Below are 19,326 nucleotides of genomic sequence, written 5' to 3'. Positions count from 1 at the left end.
CATAGTCACACACAGGACACATCACTCTACCTAGAGATATAGGACACTTCACTCCACCTAGAGATATAGGACAGTCACACACAGGACACCACTCCACCTAGAGATATAGGACATAGTCACACACAGGACACTTCACTCCACCTAGAGATATAGGACATAGTCACACAGGACACATCACTCTACCTAGAGATATAGGACATAGTCACACACAGGACACTTCACTCCACCTAGAGATATAGGACATAGTCACACACAGGACACATCACTCTACCTAGAGATATAGGACACTTCACTCCACCTAGAGATATAGGACATAGTCACACACAGGACACCACTCCACCTAGAGATATAGGACAGTCACACACAGGACACATCACTCCACCTAGAGATATAGGACACTTCACTCCACCTAGAGATATAGGACATAGTCACACACAGGACACTTCACTCCACCTAGAGATATAGGACATAGTCACACACAGGACACTTCACTCCACCTAGAGATATAGGACATAGTCACACACAGGACACTTCACTCCACCTAGAGATATAGGACAGTCACACACAGGACACTTCACTCTACCTAGAGATATAGGACACTTCACTCCACCTAGAGATATAGGACAGTCACACACAGGACACTTCACTCCACCTAGAGATATAGGACAGTCACACACAGGACACTTCACTCTACCTAGAGATATAGGACACTTCACTCCACCTAGAGATATAGGACAGTCACACACAGGACACTTCACTCTACCTAGAGATATAGGACATAGTCACACACAGGACACTTCACTCTACCTAGAGATATAGGACATAGTCACACACAGGACACATCACTCTACCTAGAGATATAGGACACTTCACTCTACCTAGAGATATAGGACAGTCACACACAAGACACTTCACTTCACCTAGAGATATAGGACAGTCACACACAGGACACTTCACTCCACCTAGAGATATAGGACATAGTCACACACAGGACACATCACTCCCTAAGATATAGGACACTTCACTCCACCTAGAGATATAGGACAGTCACACACAGGACACCACTCCACACCTAGAGATATAGGACATAGTCACACACCCAGGACACTTCCTCCACCTAGAGATATGAGACATAGTCACACAGGACACATCACTCTACCTAGAGATATAGGACATAGTCACCCCCACCTGGACACTTCACTCCACCTAGAGATATAGGACAGTCACACACAGGACACATCCTCCACTCTAGGAGATATAGGACACTTCACTCACCACCCTAGAGATAGCAGGACATAGTCACACACAGGACACTTTAGTCCACCTAGAGATATATAGGACCACACAGGACACCACTCCACCTAGAGATATAGGACAGTCACACACAGGACACATCTACTCCCACCTAGAGATATAGGACACTTCCTCCCACCTAGAGATATAGGACAGTCACACACAGGACACTTCACTCACCTAGAGATATAGGACATAGTCACACAGGACACTTCACTCCCACCTAGAGATATGGACATAGTCACACAGGACACATCACTCTACCTAGAGATATAGACACTTCACTCTACCTAGAGATATAGGACAGTCACACAGGACACATCACTCTACCTAGAGATATAGGAGACAGTCACATCATTAAGACACTTCACTCACCAAGAGATATAGGACATAGTCACACAGGACACTTTACCCACCGGGAGAGATATAGGACACTTCACTTCACCTAGAGATATAGGACATAGTCACACACAGGACACTTCACTCCACCTAGAGATATAGGACATAGTCACACACAGGACAAGCACTGAGATATAGACAGTCACACAAGACACTTCACTCCACTAGATATAGGACATAGTCACACAAGTGAGACACATCACTCTACCTAGAGATATATAGACATAGTCACACACAGGACACATCATTCTACCTAGAGATATAGGACATAGTCACACACAGGACACTCTCACTCCACCTAGAGATATAGGACATAGTCACACAGACACTTCACTCCACCTAGAGATATAGGACATAGTCACACACAAGACACTTCACTCCACCTAGAGATATAGGACATATAGTCACACACAGTGACACTTCATTCCACCTAGAGATACAGTGACACTTCACTTCACTAGAGATATAGGACAGTCACACACAAGACACTTTACTCCACCTAGAGATATAGGACAGTCACACACAGGACACTTCACTCCACCTAGAGATATAGGACATAGTCACACACAAGACACTTCACTCCACCTAGAGATATAGGACAGTCACACACAGGACACTTACTCCACCTAGAGATATAGGACATAGTCACACAGACACCACTCCAGAGATATAGGACAGTCACACACAGGACACTTCACCCACCTAGAGATATAGGACACTTCACTCCACCTAGAGATATAGGACACTTCACTCTACCTAGAGATACAGGACACTTCACTCCACCTAGAGATACAGGACACTTCACCCACCATAGAGATATAGGACACTTCACTCCACCTAGAGATATAGGACATAGTCACACACAAGACACTTCATTCCACCTAGAGATATAGGACATAGTCACACACAGGACACTTCACTCCACCTAGAGATATAGGACACTTCCAATCCACCTAGAGATATAGGACACACACAGGACACGCCACCTACCTAGAGATACAGGACTGAACTGACATGACTGATTTTTTTATTTAACTAGGCAAGTCAAGTTAAGCATCAAGTTCTTATTTACAATGACGGCCTCCCAAGGCAAAGGCCTCCCAATGGACGGCTGCTGGGATTGAAAAATAACAATAATAATATATAGGACAAAACACACTACGACATAAAGAGAGACCCAAAGACAACAACATAGCAAGGCAGCAACACATGACCAAACAGCATGGTAGCAACAAACAAGACAGGGTACAAACATGATTGGGCACAGACAACAGCACAATGGGCAAGAAGGTAGAGACAACAATACTTGTTTTTTCCCTGTTAAACTTAGCTGGAATACACTGACTAAGTCTTTTCTGGATAAGAGCGTCTGCTATGTGTCTTTGCTGAGCGACTCACCTGCTGCTCCACAGCCTCAGAGGTGACTGGCCCAGGCCCCAGTTACAGTACTCCTGGTTGGTACAGTATGAGACACAGAGATCAGTGTGTCTCTGCTGAGCGACTCACCTTGCTGCTCCACAGCCTCAGAGGTGACTGGCCCAGGCCCATGCTACAGTACTCCTGGTTGGTACATGAGACACAGATCAGTGTGTCTCTGCTGAGCGACTCACCTTGCTGCTCCACAGCCTCAGAGGTGGCTGGCCCAGGCCCCCGTTACAGTACCCTGGTTGGTACAGTATGAGACACAGAGATCAGTGTGTCTCTGCTGAGCGACCTCCTTGGCTGCTCCACAGCCTCAGAGGTGGCTGGCCCAGGCCCTGCGTTACAGTACTCCTGGTTGGTACATGAGACACAGAGATCAGTGTGTTCTGCTGAGACTCACCTTGCTGCTCCACAGCCTCAGAGGTGACTGGCCCAGGCCCCATGCTTACAAAGCACTCCCATGCTACAGCGAGACACAGAGATCAGTGTGTCTCTGCTGGAGCGACTCACCTGCTGCCCACAGCATCAGAGGTGGCTGGCCCAGGCCCTCATGCTACAGTACTCCTGGTTGGCAGGTACAGTATGAGACACAGAGAGACTGCGCAAAACTCCCTGAGCGACTCACCTTGCTGCTCCACAGCCTTCAGAGGTGGTTGGCCCAGGCCCATGCTACAATACTCCTGGTTGGCAGCCAGTATGAGACATTGCAGAGATCAGTGTGTCTCTGGAGCGACTCACCTGCTGCCCACAGCCTCAGAGGTGGCTGGCCCAGGCCCCCCTGCTACAGTTACAGTACTCCTGGTTGGGGTGCTTCTTTCTAATGTCCCTTCAGGGGTCCTGCTAATGTTACAGGAGTAGTGACAGTGACCGTAGCGGTAGGGCTGTGGAAAACACATTTCAATTGGCATCAATAATGAAGACAAGAAAGGGTCATTTTTTTTTCCTGAGGGAACATTGTGCTGCTCCTTGCTTTTCGTCCAAATGTATTTCATGGTAGTGGAGGTTGAACCTGTTAGAGGCTGGTGTTGATGCATTGACGCTATAGTGACTGTATTATAAAGCTTTTATAGAGAGACGGCCCTCTTCTGATTACCTTGAAAGAGGCGTGCTCCATGTGTCAGTACTCAGTGAGGTTTCCCAGCAGCGCTGTAATCACACTCTGTACATTGGAATTGTTTACCTACAGTATGGAGGGACAGACAGGATGACAATACTCAGTGCTGCAATCACACTCTGTACATACCTAACCCTACAGTATGGAGGGGACAGAGACAGTGATGTACATACCTAACCCTACAGTATGGAGGGACAGAGACCAGGATGTACATACCTAACCCCAGTATGGAGGGACAGAGACAGGATGTACATACCTAACCCTTGCATGGGAGGGACAGAGACAGGATGTACATACCTAACCCTACAGTATGGAGGTGACAGAGACAGGATGTACATACCTAACCTCTACAGTATGGAGGGTCAGAGACAGGATGTACATACTAACCTACAGTATGGGAGGGACAGAGACAGGATGTACATACCTAACCCTACAGTATGGAGGACAGAGACAGATGTGTACATACCTAACCCTACAGTATGGTGACAGAGACAGGATGTACATACCTAACCCTTACAGTATGGAGGGACAGAGACAGGATGTACATACCTAACCCTACAGTATGAGGACAGAGACAGGATGTACATACCTAACCCTACAGTATGGAGGGACAGAGACAGGATGTACATACCTAACCCTACAGTATGGGAGGGGACAGAGACAGGATGTACATGCCTAACCCTACAGTATGGAGGGACAGAGACAGGGTACGTACATAACCCTACAAGGAGGGACAGAGACAGGATGTACATATCTAACCCTACACATGGAGGGACAGAGACAGGATGACAATACTCAGTGCTGCAATCACACTCTGTACATACCTAACCCTACAGTATGGAGGGACAGGAGACAGGATGTACATACCTAACCCTACAGTATGGAGGGACAGAGACAGGATGTAACATACCTAACCCTACAGTATGGAGGGACAGAGACAGGATGTACATACCTAACCCTACAGTATGGAGGACAGAGACAGGATGACAATACTCATCAGCGCTGTAATCACACTTGTTCATTGGAACCGTTTATCTACAGTATGAGGGACAGTTAACTGCCCACACTAGATCCCAAATGGTTCCCTATTCCATGTATAGTGCACTACCATTGACCAGAGCGCTATATAGTGCACTACTTTTGACCAGGAACTGACCAGAGCCATATATAGAGCTTTCCCCATAGTGCACTACTATTGACCAGAGCCCCATATAGTGCACTACTTTGACCAGAAGACCAGACTATATAGAGCCCTATATAGTGCATTACTATTGACCAGAGCCTTATAGAGCCCTCCCTATATAGTGCACTAATATTGACCAGAGCCCTATATAGAGTTCTATATAGTGCACTACTATTGATCAGAGCCCTATATAGTGCACTACTTTTGACCAGAAACTCTGACCAGGTCTAAAGTAGTGCACTATATAGGAATAATACCATTTGGGACTCATTCCAGATCTCAAAGCCAGGGGTTTCTCTCACCGTCCTCTGTGTGCATCAGCTTGTGGCTCTTCAGAGGACCTTGACTTGAACTCTTGCCACACATGTCACACAGGTGTGTCTTCTCCGTGGTGTGTCTGCTCATGTGGGCCTTCAGGTTGCTCTTACTTCGCCATGTGAGTCACACAGGGAACACTTGAAGGGCTTCACTCCTAACAGGAAGAGATACAGTGGCTTACATTTTGGTCATTTAGCAGACACTCTAATCCAGAGGGATTTACAGTCAGTAGTTATTTAGCAGAGACTCCAATCCAGAGGATTTACAGTCAGTAGTTATTTAGCAGACACTCTAATCCAGAGGGATTTACAGTCAGTAGTTATTAGCAGAGACTCTAATCCAGAGTGATTTACAGTCAGTAGTTATTTAGCAGACTCTAATCCAGAGGGATTTAGTCAGCGTTAATTCAGGTACTCTAATCCAGAGGGATTTACAGTCAGTAGTTATTTAGCAGAGACTCTAATCCAGAGGGATTTACAGTCAGTAGTTATTTAGCAGAGACTTAATCGTCAGAGGGATTTACAGTCAGTAGTTATTTAGCAGAGACTCTAATCCAGTTACAGTCAGTAGTTATTTGAGACTCAGTCAAAGTTATTTAGCAGAGACTCCTAATCCAGATGGATTTACAGTCAGTAGTTATTTAGCAGAGACTCTAATCCAGAGGGATTTACAGTCAGTAGTTATTTAGCAGAGACTCTAATCCAGAGGGATTTACAGTCAGTCGTTAATTAGCAGACACTCTAATAATCCAGAGAGACTAATTGATTTACAGTCAGTAGTTATTTAGCAGACACTCTAATCCAGAGTGATTTACAGTCAGTAGTTATTTAGCAGAGACTCTAATCTAGATGGATTTACAGTCAGTAGTTATTTAGCAGACACTCTAATCCAGAGGGATTTACAGTCAGTAGTTATTTAGCAGACACTCTAATCCAGAGTGATTTACAGTCAGTAGTCATTTAGCAGAGACTCTAATCCAGAGTGATTTACAGTCAGTAGTTATTTAGCAGACACTCTAATCCAGAGGGATTTACAGTCAGTAGTTATTTAGCAGAGACTCTAATCCAGAGTGATTAACAGTCAGTAGTTATTTTTAGCAGAGACTCTAATCCAGAGTGATTTACAGTCAGTGCATTCAACTAAGGTAGGTAAGACAAGTACACATCACATTCGTTTGCAAGCAAAACTTTCCCTAAAAGTTAAGTGTGGTAGTTGCTATTGCCTTTTAAAATGTGTAGAAAACCACTTCGGGCCACCTCAGAGTCCAACAGTAGAACTCATAGGGAATAGGATGGCATTTGGTTCGCAGCCTAATGAGTTTGACTGTCCTACCTTGGTGAGCCCAGATGTGCTGCTGCAGATCAGCTCCGTTCCTCATGAAGTAGCTGTCACAGTAAGGACACTTAGACGCTCTTCCCGATCAAGCCCTTCATCTGCACCCGCACCCCAAGCGCCTCGGAGATGGTGTCCATCGGCGTATCTGCAGATAAGAGATGGTTTTACCTACATAGCCAGCGTCCTGTCCAGGGGCTGTACATGTACATTAAAGCTGCCTCAAGATTCAGAACCAGGATAGGCTCCTCCCCTATGGGCCGTTCTGGCTCTGACGAGGCTTACTACCTTCCTGCCTGGCTCCAATCAGGAAATGGGTATGATATTTTGGATTTAAACATCATTAACACTCTGCTGTTGGAATAGAACACCAAAGAGTGGGCTTTGTTCCCTGTCTCTTACCTGGATGAAAGCTCTTGATATGATGCTTAAGTTTATCTTCAGTGAACGTTCCTCTACACACAGGGCAAGCAAAGCTTTTCTTCTCCTTTAATATTGGATTAAATTGGTGATGTTAAGAGTCCACAATCGCCAACAAACAGACATTTCAATGTAATAATGATCATAATTGTGACCCCTATGGGCCCTGGTCAAAGTAGGGTTCCATTTGGGCCCCAGCCCCAGACTCACATTGTCAAAGTGTGTTTTGAGGTGTGCCTGCAGCTTGTACTTGTCAGGTGTGCAGTACTGACAGTGTTCCATGGGGCACTGGAGCAGGATGTTACTGTGTCTCTGGATCAGGTGTCGCTTCAGACAGTTCTTGGTGATGGACGAATAGCTGCACTGGGTACAGTAATGTAGATGCTCTTTTGTGTGAGAATGCGCACATGCATGTTGTAGTGCACTTGGTACCAGAAGAGCTTTCCTAGACGGGGAACAACAGAAAACATGTGGCTTCAAAAAAACAGCTGGTTTACAGATGAATTACCAACACATAGAAAATGATGAAATAGCTGAAATTACAAACCCTTGTAAAAATGCAACTTATACTGCTAGAAAATGGTTTTCTATGTCAATATATTTGTGTGATATATTCTTACCACAGTATTCACATTCCAGGTCCCCGTATACTTTCGGATTCTGTCAAAGACAACCATGTTCAGCTGCCTTTTCTGCAACTTATCTAGAATCTGTTGAAAGCGCTCCTCTCCTCCGTTGTGCCATCTTCTCCTTGTGGGCCAGCTGAAGCGTTTGTTTGACCTATGACCTCCCCCTGAATCAGAACCAAAGACCGGAGAGTCTCCTCAACATGACCTTGTGATGTTGATGAAGAACCTTTGTCTTCTTCTGGATGCTGCTGGTGGCCCACCACTGACTCCTCCTTGCCTGAAGGCCTTTCTACCAAAGTGTCTTGTTCAGCCACAATGACCTCATTCTCCCCGTGAGGCTTGTCTTCCTCCATCAGTGTCTTATCAGTTCTCTCCTCACTGATTACTTCCTGGGTCGTCGCCTTTTCTTGCTGTCTGGGTTTGTTCAGGACTGATTGGCTCAGTTCTGTCTTGTAGAGTCTCAGTCTCTTGTGCCGGTTGATTTAACACGCATGTCTCCTCAGGCCCTGGATCAGGGACTACCTGTTCCTCTCCCTCTCCCAGTCCTTCCTCCTGTTCCTCTCCCTCTCCCAGTCCTTCCTCCTGTTCCTCTCCCCCCCCCTGCTCCTCTGAGGGGTCACCAGCGAGGGCCTCCTCCTCCTCCTGTTCCTCTGAAGGGTCACCAGCGAGGGCCTCCTCCTGTTCCTCTGAAGGGTCACCAGCGAGGGCCTCTGAAGGGTCACCAGCGAGGGCCTCTGAAGGGTCACCAGCGAGGCCTCCTCCTCCTCCTTTTCCTCTGAGGGGTCACCAGCGAGGGCCTCCTCCTCCTCCTTTTCCTCTGAGGGGGTCACCAGTGAGGGCCTCCTCCTCCTCCTTTTCCTCTGAAGGGTCACCAGCGAGGGCCTCCTCCTCCTCCTTTTCCTCTGAGGGTCACCAGCGAGGGCCTCCTCCTGTTCCTCTGAGGGGTCACCAGCGAGGGCCTCCTCCTGTTCCTCTGAAGGGTCACCAGTGAAGGCCTCCTCCTGTTCCTCTGAAGGGTCACCAGTGAAGGCCTCCTCCTCCTGCTGGGCGTTGAGTAGAGATAGCTCCTCAGCCATCCTGATCTCATCCTGTCTCAGCATCTCTTGATGTCGTCCCCGGCTCCAGCAGACAGAAGCTGCTGTTGATGGACTCTGAGAACCCAACCGCCTCCTCTGACTCTGGGTGAGCCTCCTTCAGGTGGGCCTTCAGCCGCACGGAGCTGACAAACTTCTGCTGGCAGGTGGCACACACGTAGAGGAAGGGATGCTTACGGACGTGAGCCTGGAGAGCCTGAAACTTGGTGCAGCCGTGGTCACACAGCTCGCAGCCGAACGGCCTCTCGCTACCGTGAACCATCATGTGGCGGTCACGGTCCAGCTCGTTCTTAAACTTGCGGTCGCAGATCTGGCAGTCGAGAGGAGCTGCCTCTTGCCTTCCCTGGTCTGTAGACTATACTCATGGTACGACTCCTTCACCTTCATAAAAACACATGTTATTAATAACCACATCAATAAGGTCTCATAATAAAGACAGTATAAAGGCATATGGTAGATTTTAAAAGAGAGAGGTAGGTCACCTTCATAATAACACATGTTATTAATAACTACATCAATAAGATCTCATAATAAAGACAGTATAAAGGCATATGGTAGATTTTAAAAGAGAGAGGTAGGTCACCTTCTTGTCCTCTAGGTCGTGGCTCTCCCTCATGTGTTTCAGCAGGTTCTTCACATCGGAGTACTTCTTTTTGCAGAAGAGACAGTGCTGCTTGATCTTGTGGTGAACTCTCTCCACGTGCACCTTGAGGTGGCCCTTGCTGAGGCACTGGAAGGAGCAGTGTTCACAGCTGAACTTCTCTCCGTGTGCTTGCGCAAGTGAACGCTGAGGTTGGCTTTGATGGCACTGGCGTAGTCACAGTGTGGACACTTGAAGGGTTTCTCGTTGGTGTGGGTTCGCAGATGGGCCTGCAACGAGTGGCGGAACTTGAAGACCTTGTTGCAGTATTCGCAGGTGAAGATCTTCAACTGGGTCTGTCCTATTCTGTATGAACGAGGGATGTTGCAATACACACATACAGTAGAACCAAATATGTGTTGCTCTTTTCCAAAGTAACTTTGCCAAAATTCTATTTGCGCTATAGCAAAAACATGATGTTTGTATCTACAGTAACAATGCTGAAATCTGTTGTTGACACATCCATTAAAGTGTTACATATAGACTATGACATTTCCCAATGCTTGATAATACTGTAGACTACATTGATTCAGTTCACTCAATACATCATTATGTTTATTAACGCCACATAAACAGTCTGAGTACTTGATCTTCAACTGCTGTGTGGTGTACAACCCAAACGTCTGTACCTGTTGGACTTTAATGGCACTTCATAAGCAGCTTGTTGTATGGAATATTCCTGAAACCCTCTCTTCTGTCCTGCCTCCTGAGGGTCTGTGTCTGCTGGAGCAACCGGCTCTGCCGGGGTGGCCTCGATCGGCACTATCCTGGTCGCACCTAAATAACCATACACAGACAGATAAAGGTTTATACAGCCTAGGTACAACGACAAGTCATCGGGAATACATAGACTATAAACTTTCCTGATTTTTCATACATAAAACTCTGAAAATGTACCAACAGCAACATTGTGAATCTATACTTTTCTGGATAAAATCTGAAGATCCTCTGGTTGATCCATGTGCATCCCCAATGGTACCCTATTCCCTACACCCTATTCCCTACGGCCTATTCCCTATGGGCCCTGGTCAAATATAACACCATGTAGGTAGTAGGGTGCCATTTTGGGGCGCATCCATAATGTAGTTGTAGCTTACCAGGAAGTGCCTCATGAGTGGTCAGAACCACACGGATGATAATGTAGTTGTAACTTACCAGGAAGTGCCTCATGAGCGGTCAGAACCACACTGATGATAATGTAGTTGTAACTTACCAGGAAGTGCCTCATGAGCGGTCAGAACCACACGGATGATAATGTAGTTGTAACTTACCAGGAAGTGCCTCATGAGCGGTCAGAACCACACTGATGATAATGTAGTTGTAACTTACCAGGAAGTGCCTCATGAGCGGTCAGAACCACACGGATGATAATGTAGTTGTAACTTACCAGGAAGTGCCTCATGAGCGGTCAGAACCACACTGATGATAATGTAGTTGTAACTTACCAGGAAGTGCCTCATGAGCGGTCAGAACCACACGGATGATAATGTAGTTGTAACTTACCAGGAAGTGCCTCATGAGCGGTCAGAACCACACTGATGATAATGTAGTTGTAACTTACCAGGAAGTGCCTCATGAGCGGTCAGAACCACACGGATGATAATGTAGTTGTAACTTACCAGGAAGTGCCTCATGAGCGGTCAGAACCACACTGATGATAATGTAGTTGTAACTTACCAGGAAGTGCCTCATGAGCGGTCAGAACCACACTGATGATGGGGTTCTTGGAGCCTCCTGCTGGTTCCTGGTCCTTCACAAGAGAAACCCTCTCAGAGCGGAGTGGCCGTAGCCTCTTTGAGCTTCTCTCCCTGTCCTCCTCTTTGCCTTCTGCTGCGCCAGGTTGAGCCTCAAACTCTTTGTCTGTGGGGAGAGATCATGAAAACTAAACATCAATCAATAAAAAACAGATAGACATTTAGATGATGAACATATAGACATTTAGATGGTATAGATATAGACGGTAGATATAGACATTTAGATGGTGAATATATTGATATAGACATTTAGATGGTATATAGACATTTAGATGGTGAATATATTGATATAGAGATTTAGATGGTATATAGACATTTAGATGATATAGACATTTATATTGATATAGACATTTAGATGGTATATAGACATTTAGATGGTGAATATATTGATATAGAGATTTAGATGGTATAGATATAGACGGTAGATATAGATATTTAGATGGAGAATATATTGATATAGACATTTAGATGGTATATAGACATTTAGATGGTGAATATATTGATATAGACATTTAGATGGTGAACATATTGATATAGACATTTAGATGGTGAACATATTGATATAGACATTTAGATGGTATTGATATAGACATTTAGATGGTGAACATATAGATATAGCTCTTTCCATGACATTAATTGACCAGGTGAATCCAGGTGAAAGCTATGATCCCTTATTGATGTCACTTGCTAAATCCACTTCAATCAGAGACATGGATTTTGTATGTGTGCCATTCAGAGGGTGAATAGGCAAGACAAAAGATTTAAGTGCCTTTGAATGGGGTATGGTAGTTGGTGCCAGGAGCACCAGATTGTGTCAAGAACTGCAACGCTGCTGGGTTTTTCATGCTCAACAGTTTCCTGTGTGTATCAAGGATGGTCCACCACTCAAGGGCATCTAGCCAACTTGACACAACTGTGGGAAGCATTGGAGTCAACATGGGGTAGCATCCCTGTGGACGCTTGATGGGAAGGGTGTGTATGCAATCCATGCAATCTCCATAGATAGACATTGGCAGCCTTACTGATGAACTCAGTGACTTTCAACGTGGCACGTCATAGGATTAACACCTTTCAGTTTCAGTTTATCATTTCTGCCCTGCTAGAGCTGGCCCGGTCAACTGTAAGAACTTTTTATTGGGAAGTGGAAACATCTAGGAGCAACAACGGCTCAGACGTAAAGTGGTAGGCCACACAAGCTCACAGAACGGGACCGCCAAGTGCTGAAGCGCGTGGCACATTAAAAATCGCCTTTTCTATGTTGCAACACTCACTACAGAGTTCCAAACTGCCTCTGGAAGCAACGTCAGCACAAGAACTGTTCGCGAGAGCTTCATGAAATGGGTTTCCATGGCCAAGCAGCCGCACATAAGCCTAAGATCCCCATGCACAATGCCAAGCCTCGGCTGGAGTGGTGTAAAGCTCGCCACCATTGGACTCAGGAGCAGTGGAATCACGCTTCACCATCTGGCAGTCTGATGGACAAATCTGGGTTTGGTGGATGCCAGGAGAACACTACCTTCCCAATGCATAGTGCCAACTGTAAAATTTGGTGGAGGAGGAATAATGGTCTGGGGCTGTTTTTCATGGTTCGGGCTCAGCCCCTTAGTTCCAGAGAAGGGAAAGCTTAACGCTACAGCATACAATGACATTCTAGATGATTCTGTGCTTCCAACGTTGTGGCAACAGTTTGGTGAAGACTCTTTCCTGTTTCAGCATGACAATACCCACGTACACAGAGAGGTTCATACAGAAATGATTTGTCGATCGGTGTGGAAGAACTTGACTGGTCTGCAAAAGCCCTGACCTCAGCCCCCCATCGAACACCTTTGGGATGAATTGGATCGCAGACTGCGAGCCAGGCCCTAATCGCCCAACCTCACTCTTGTCCCCACAGCAATGTTCCAACAACATCTAGTAGAAAGCCTTCCCAGAAGAGTGGAGGCTGTTACACCAGCAAAAGGGGGGACCAACTCCATATTAATGCCCATGATTCTGGAATGAGATGTCTGATGAGCAGGTGTCCACATACCTTCGGCCATGTCGTGTATGGGCCCTGGTAAAAAGTAGTGAACTCTATAGGGAATAGGATGCCATTTGGGACATATCCCTAGATGGACCATAAAGCACTATTCTATTCCGATCTATTCTAAACAGACATAAAACAGTTGACTTCACACATACCGTTGTCCTCCTGATCCTCATCCTCTCTGAGGTCTATCAAGCAGATGTGTTTCATGATCTGTCGCCTGTTGCCGAACACACGGTTGCACTTCTTGCAGTCAGGGCATTGTTGTCCTCTGGTTCTTCCTCATCCACTGGCCCAGCTTCTGATTGGGCTTCTACTGTCTGTTGTTTCTGCTTTTTCTGGTTGGGGCTAGTAGTCTCTGTCATGGGCCCATCAGCTACAATCTTCTTGGTTGAGCCCTTAGGGCGTCCTCGTTTTCTCTTAACAGGGCTATCTGTGGGGAGAAATATGATCACTGCCATCAATCACTCTATTACACACAGACAGACCTATAGGGCCAGTTTCCCAGACACAAATTTTTCCAGTCCTGGATTAAAAGAGCTGTCAAAATCGGATTACAATCTGTACACAAATGTTTGAGAGGACTACCCCGGGCACTCATTAATTATTCAGATCGTTGAAAAACAAAGAAACACCATAATGGCCGGTTATTTTAATGCCCTATTATCCCTGGCTGCTTTGAAGAGGTGTCTCACCTCCACCATTAGTATCCCTGGCTGCTTTGAAGAGATGCTCACCTCCACCCTTAGTATCCCTGGTTGCTTTGAAATGGTGCTCACCTCGACTATTAGTATCCCTGGCTGCTTTGAAGAGGTGCTCACCTCCACCCTTAGTATCCCTGGTTGCTTTGAAATGGTGCTCAACTCAACTATTAGTATCCCTGGCTGCTTTGAAGAGGTGCTCACCTCCGCCCTTAGTATCCCTCTTTGAAATGGTGCTCTCGACTATTAGTATCCCTGGCTGCTTTGAAGAGGTGCTCACCTCAACTATTAGTATCCCTGACTGCTTTGAAGGTGCTCACCTCCACCATTAGTATCCCTGGTTGCTTTGAGGAGGTGCTCACCTCCACCATTCTCCAGTGGAGCTGTTAATGGCATGAGGACCACAATGATGTCATCAGGGTTGAGCCCCTCTGTGTGGTGCTTCTCAGACACATGGGAGAGGAGCTGTGCTCGGTGTGGAGAGAACAGGTTGCACAGTTTACATGAAGATGGAGGAAGTCCCACCTGTAAATTAACAGCCAGGCAGGCCAAGATTAATGTGTGTTTATGTACAAATTTGACTATGGAAAAGGTTGACGGCCTAATAATAAGATCATTACACATTGACAGTTTAATTGACAGTTGGTAGAGCATGGTGCTTGCAACGCCAGAATTGTGGGTTCGATTTCCACGGGGACCAGTACGCAAGAAAAAGATGAGAATGAAAACGTAAGTCGCTCTGGAGAAGAGTGTCTGCTAAATTACTTCAATGGAAATTAGATATTTTCAATAGGCTGGCAGTGGATTGGCCTTTACATTGTGCTTGTGTGTCTCCTCGTGTGTTTAGTGTTCGTTCTGCGTGGTTCATTCTTTGGTCAGGGACCGTATATTTTTCCTCTAGCTACCTACCTTTCAGTCAAAATACTGAATTCAACCCTAGCTAGGGCCTACATGATCAAGCCAGCCTAGCAACTACAAGCTGGAATACAGAAATGAATGAGGTCAGTGCAGTATAGTGTATTGGTTTTGCTCTGTGCACACTCTGTAGCTCTCCAGACAGGTTTAGCTACCACTGCAACAGCAAAGATGGTTGAACTCCTGACTCCTCAGCAGTATGAATAAAGCTAGCTAAACCCTGGGAGAAACAGGAACAGTTTCGTGACAAATACTTTCTTTACAAACTAAATCCAATAACTTTAAGGCGAACATTTAGCTGCAATAAATGTACCGTCAATGTTGTGGCTGGTCACGGTAATTATGTGCCCCACTTTTTAGAATAGAATAAACTTTCCATGAGTAATTTGACTACATCTGTTGGCTAGCTTGCTACTTTTACCTAGCTAAGAAATGTTATTTCTCGAGATAGTACTGTACGAAAAGTAAACAATCGAATCAGTACTTACCTGCAGTTGACGTCGCCATGTTTGTAAAATAAAACGTAATACCCTAAGAGTTACATGTACATTTATTTAGATCTACATTACTTACTGAATAAGTAATTGAAAATCGTATTTTTATTTGTTTTGAGGAAGGTTTCTGGCGAATCTGCGACAACAAATATGGCGGATAAAGTCTTCCTGTGGAGAAAAGCAGGCTAGTTTGGGATGTTCTCCCCCAGTGGTTGGGATGACCATGAGGCATAGTCTACCCTTGATACATTTGTAAAGGTTTCCACTCCATTCTTTCGAATGGGATCGTGTACAGTACTCTCCTTATTACAAAATCCTCGGACATATCATGATTGGTTACTCACGCCAAGATATGCTCAATGGTTATTAAATGTGTGCCCATAACAGTAGAAAACGAATTTATATAAATAATGTGATGAAATAATTAAGCTTTAAATTAATGTAGCCTCCATGGATTTTGAATACAGGTGTGTGAACTGGCAAAACATTTCAATTTGGGAATTAATGTGCATTTTCTTCAGTAATCACTACCATTTTCAACCAGGTCCATAAAAATGTTAGGCTAATAGTATACTATAAACTGTGATATAAATTATAAACATTCCAAGGAATAAAAGAAACAGTCAGTCAATCAATACACATTTGCAAAGTTTATTTTTTGCAATACGAACAGTGTTGTCATTATTGATCGGTGACAATGCATCCACATATCATCCATTGATTGCATCTTCTACATGTTAGGTTTCTCATTAAAAAAACTACCAATGGGAATTAATTGCAGCCTTCTTCTCTGTTGTACAAAAATAAATCTTTCCATCTCGTCATGAGTGATCCATTAAATCCCATCCACACAGATTGAAGCTGTCCAAGCCAGCCAAAGTAAACACCCTCTCCCCAGCCTTCCATACAGGCTATAGCTGAGTGTAGGATGTTTACAGTAACTACACTCAGAATGGAGAAGCTAGGATACTCTTCCATTTCCACAGCAGTAGAACTGGAAGTAAAGCGCACTCACTTGTGTCTGGGAAACACCAGATGTACAAACAATAACATTCAGTTATTTAAATGAAGATGCAAACCTGAGGTTGGTAGCATCTTAATAGGGTAGGACAGGCTTGTGGTAATGGCTGGAGCAGAATGGTATCAAATACATCAAACATATGCCATTCCATTCATGCAGTTCTGGCCATTATTATGAGCCATCCTCCCCTGGTCCAAATCCACTTTTACTTGCAACCGCTTCCCTCATCCACTCCGCCATACATGCATCACTGGAGGGTTTACTCCAAGTGATGGGAGGAAGACAAGGTGCTAATTTTGACTACAAATCTGGAATCTGGAATGCAGACCTAGATCTACAAACAACAACACTGGTCTAGGAGTCTGCGGAAGAATGGAGCAGCAAACACCCTACTGAAAGCTAGAACATGTACATCACAGCTTCCAGTCGGGGATGTTTACAGTACCAGGCAACCAATCTTGACAACACACTGAACATATCTGTAAAGATGATACTACTGTATGCAGTCTGTCACTGACAATAGCAGCTAAGGAAATTGGAATTGAACTTTGACCTTGGTCGCCCCCTACAGGGCTGTGAGAACATGAACAAGTCAAATAAGACAATACTGACAAGTTTATCTATCCATATATTACAGCATTCAGTGTTGTTGTTATTCCATTGACTATGTCTCTCTCATACCGTGTCATTTTAGAAACAGCAGAGATGGCGCTGGATTGACGTTGGATTTCAACGATCTGCCAGAATAATGGTGTAACTAACTCAGAACCTGGGTTGTGAAAAATATTCCATTTCAAATCTTTATCTGCATTATTACATTTTTTTCAGAGCCCTGCTACATCATAAGTCTAAAAACAAACTAGTTAGGAACATTAGGTAACAAAAAAAGAGTTATAGCATTTGATAAATTCAATCAGCATTTAGAACAAGCTTCCTAGAAAATAGAGAAGCGAGCTTGCTTGACTTTAATATATGCGGTTTTTAAAAGAACGAAACGAACTTGTACTACTTGCTCCCGCTAGTGCTGCTAACCTCTGCAGAGTGCAATCAAGCACAAAGCTAGCAAGCTAACACGGGCAGAAGTAAACTGGAGAAAGGCCGACAAGTAGTTTCACAATATTAAACGTAAACATGGATTACTAGGTAGCGAACTACGGTTCTCTACTTGTTTTAGTCGCCCGTCATTTAGCTAACTGACTTGCAAGCAAAAACATAGTCAAAAAAGTAATCTAGCAGATTAGCATATCAACTAGCCAGCTGTGTTATCCTTTCGAGTAAGTCAAACATGCTAGCCAGCTGAGCTATCCTTCGAGTAAAGTCAAACTCCTTCAGGCTTACTAGCGAGGCTATGCTCCGCTCAGACTGTCCTCCCCGTGACCACGCATAGAATAAACCAAGTACCGCGAAAACGAAACGACACTGAAGCCACACCATACGAGAATATCTCGTCGTTTTAAAGCACAACAGTTAAGTTTACCTCCGCCATTCTGTTTCCTTCTGTGTGGCGCTTGTCTTTAGCATGACCTTTAGTTACCCGACACTAATATTGACGTAATTGTCATGGAAACAGAACTCCGCCTGCTTCGTGGATTCGCGTACGTTCGAAAATGACCACTGAGCTATAATAAGAAGTCAACGACAGTGGACAAAGAAAGAATAAAGCCACCTCTTCACCAAGATAACCCCTTTCATAAATAACATCGCAATAGGTCAATTCTCAAAGTAGGACGCACAGTACATTCACACGATGATACTACAACTGACTTCAATCAATATTTTACAGTAGCTGACTGAGGATGGTTTATATCAAATTACTGTACAAATGTTTCGATTCAATATCAAACACGATAGCGCCAGGTGGAATATTTAAATAATGTTAGTAAAATGTAAAATGCAATACACACTGTAATGTATTATCTTAGCCCATATAGCCTGGTCTGTGAAATTTGTGGCATACATCCCCCTCAGCATTTATCCTTATTTTATTGTCAATTGTTGTCCTTACAGCAAAAAGCCATACATTTTTAGACTTATTTCTTAGAACAAAACCAAATTGTTTAACAGCAACCAAAATATAATAATTATCATGCTAATGCACTGAAAAGCCCAAAAGCTACTTAAAAACATTATTAAAGGTTCACTTGGATATCTTGAGAAAACAATGATCCAACTTGTTATTAATGCAGCTTTTATAACCTTGAAGAAAGAAGAACAGATCACAGGAATCTGATAATCAAACGTCATGAGTAGAATATAAGGATCACATCTAGCTCACTCCAACATTTAGACCCACGTTAGACCCATAAGCACATTATCATTGCAAGCCATATGATTCCGATATCAAGTACATACATATTTTTTTCCTTTATTTAACTAGGCAAGTCAGTTAAGAACAAATTCTTATTTTCAATGACGGCCTAGGAACAGTGGGTTAACTGCCTGTTCAGGGGCAGAATGACAGATTTGTACCATGTCAGCTCGGGATTCGAACTTGCAACCTTTTGGTTGCTAGTCCAACGCTCTAAACACTAGGCTACGCTGCCGCACCTATCAAATATCAACTGTTTAACA

At 44.6% G+C, this 19,326-nt stretch overlaps 1 pseudogene; it reads right to left on the bottom strand.

The window, feature by feature from the left end:
* Nucleotides 1-3,867: 3,867 nt before the first annotated feature.
* On the bottom strand, nt 3,868-14,826 carry LOC135536367 (zinc finger protein ZFAT-like; annotated as a pseudogene).
* Nucleotides 14,827-19,326: the final 4,500 nt, after the last annotated feature.

Source organism: Oncorhynchus masou, unplaced genomic scaffold (assembly GCF_036934945.1).
Source record: "Oncorhynchus masou masou isolate Uvic2021 unplaced genomic scaffold, UVic_Omas_1.1 unplaced_scaffold_6046, whole genome shotgun sequence".
Classification (NCBI taxonomy): domain Eukaryota; kingdom Metazoa; phylum Chordata; class Actinopteri; order Salmoniformes; family Salmonidae; genus Oncorhynchus; species Oncorhynchus masou.
The sequence above is the reverse complement of the archived record's forward strand: the minus strand, read 5'-3'. Positions and strand labels throughout refer to the sequence as shown.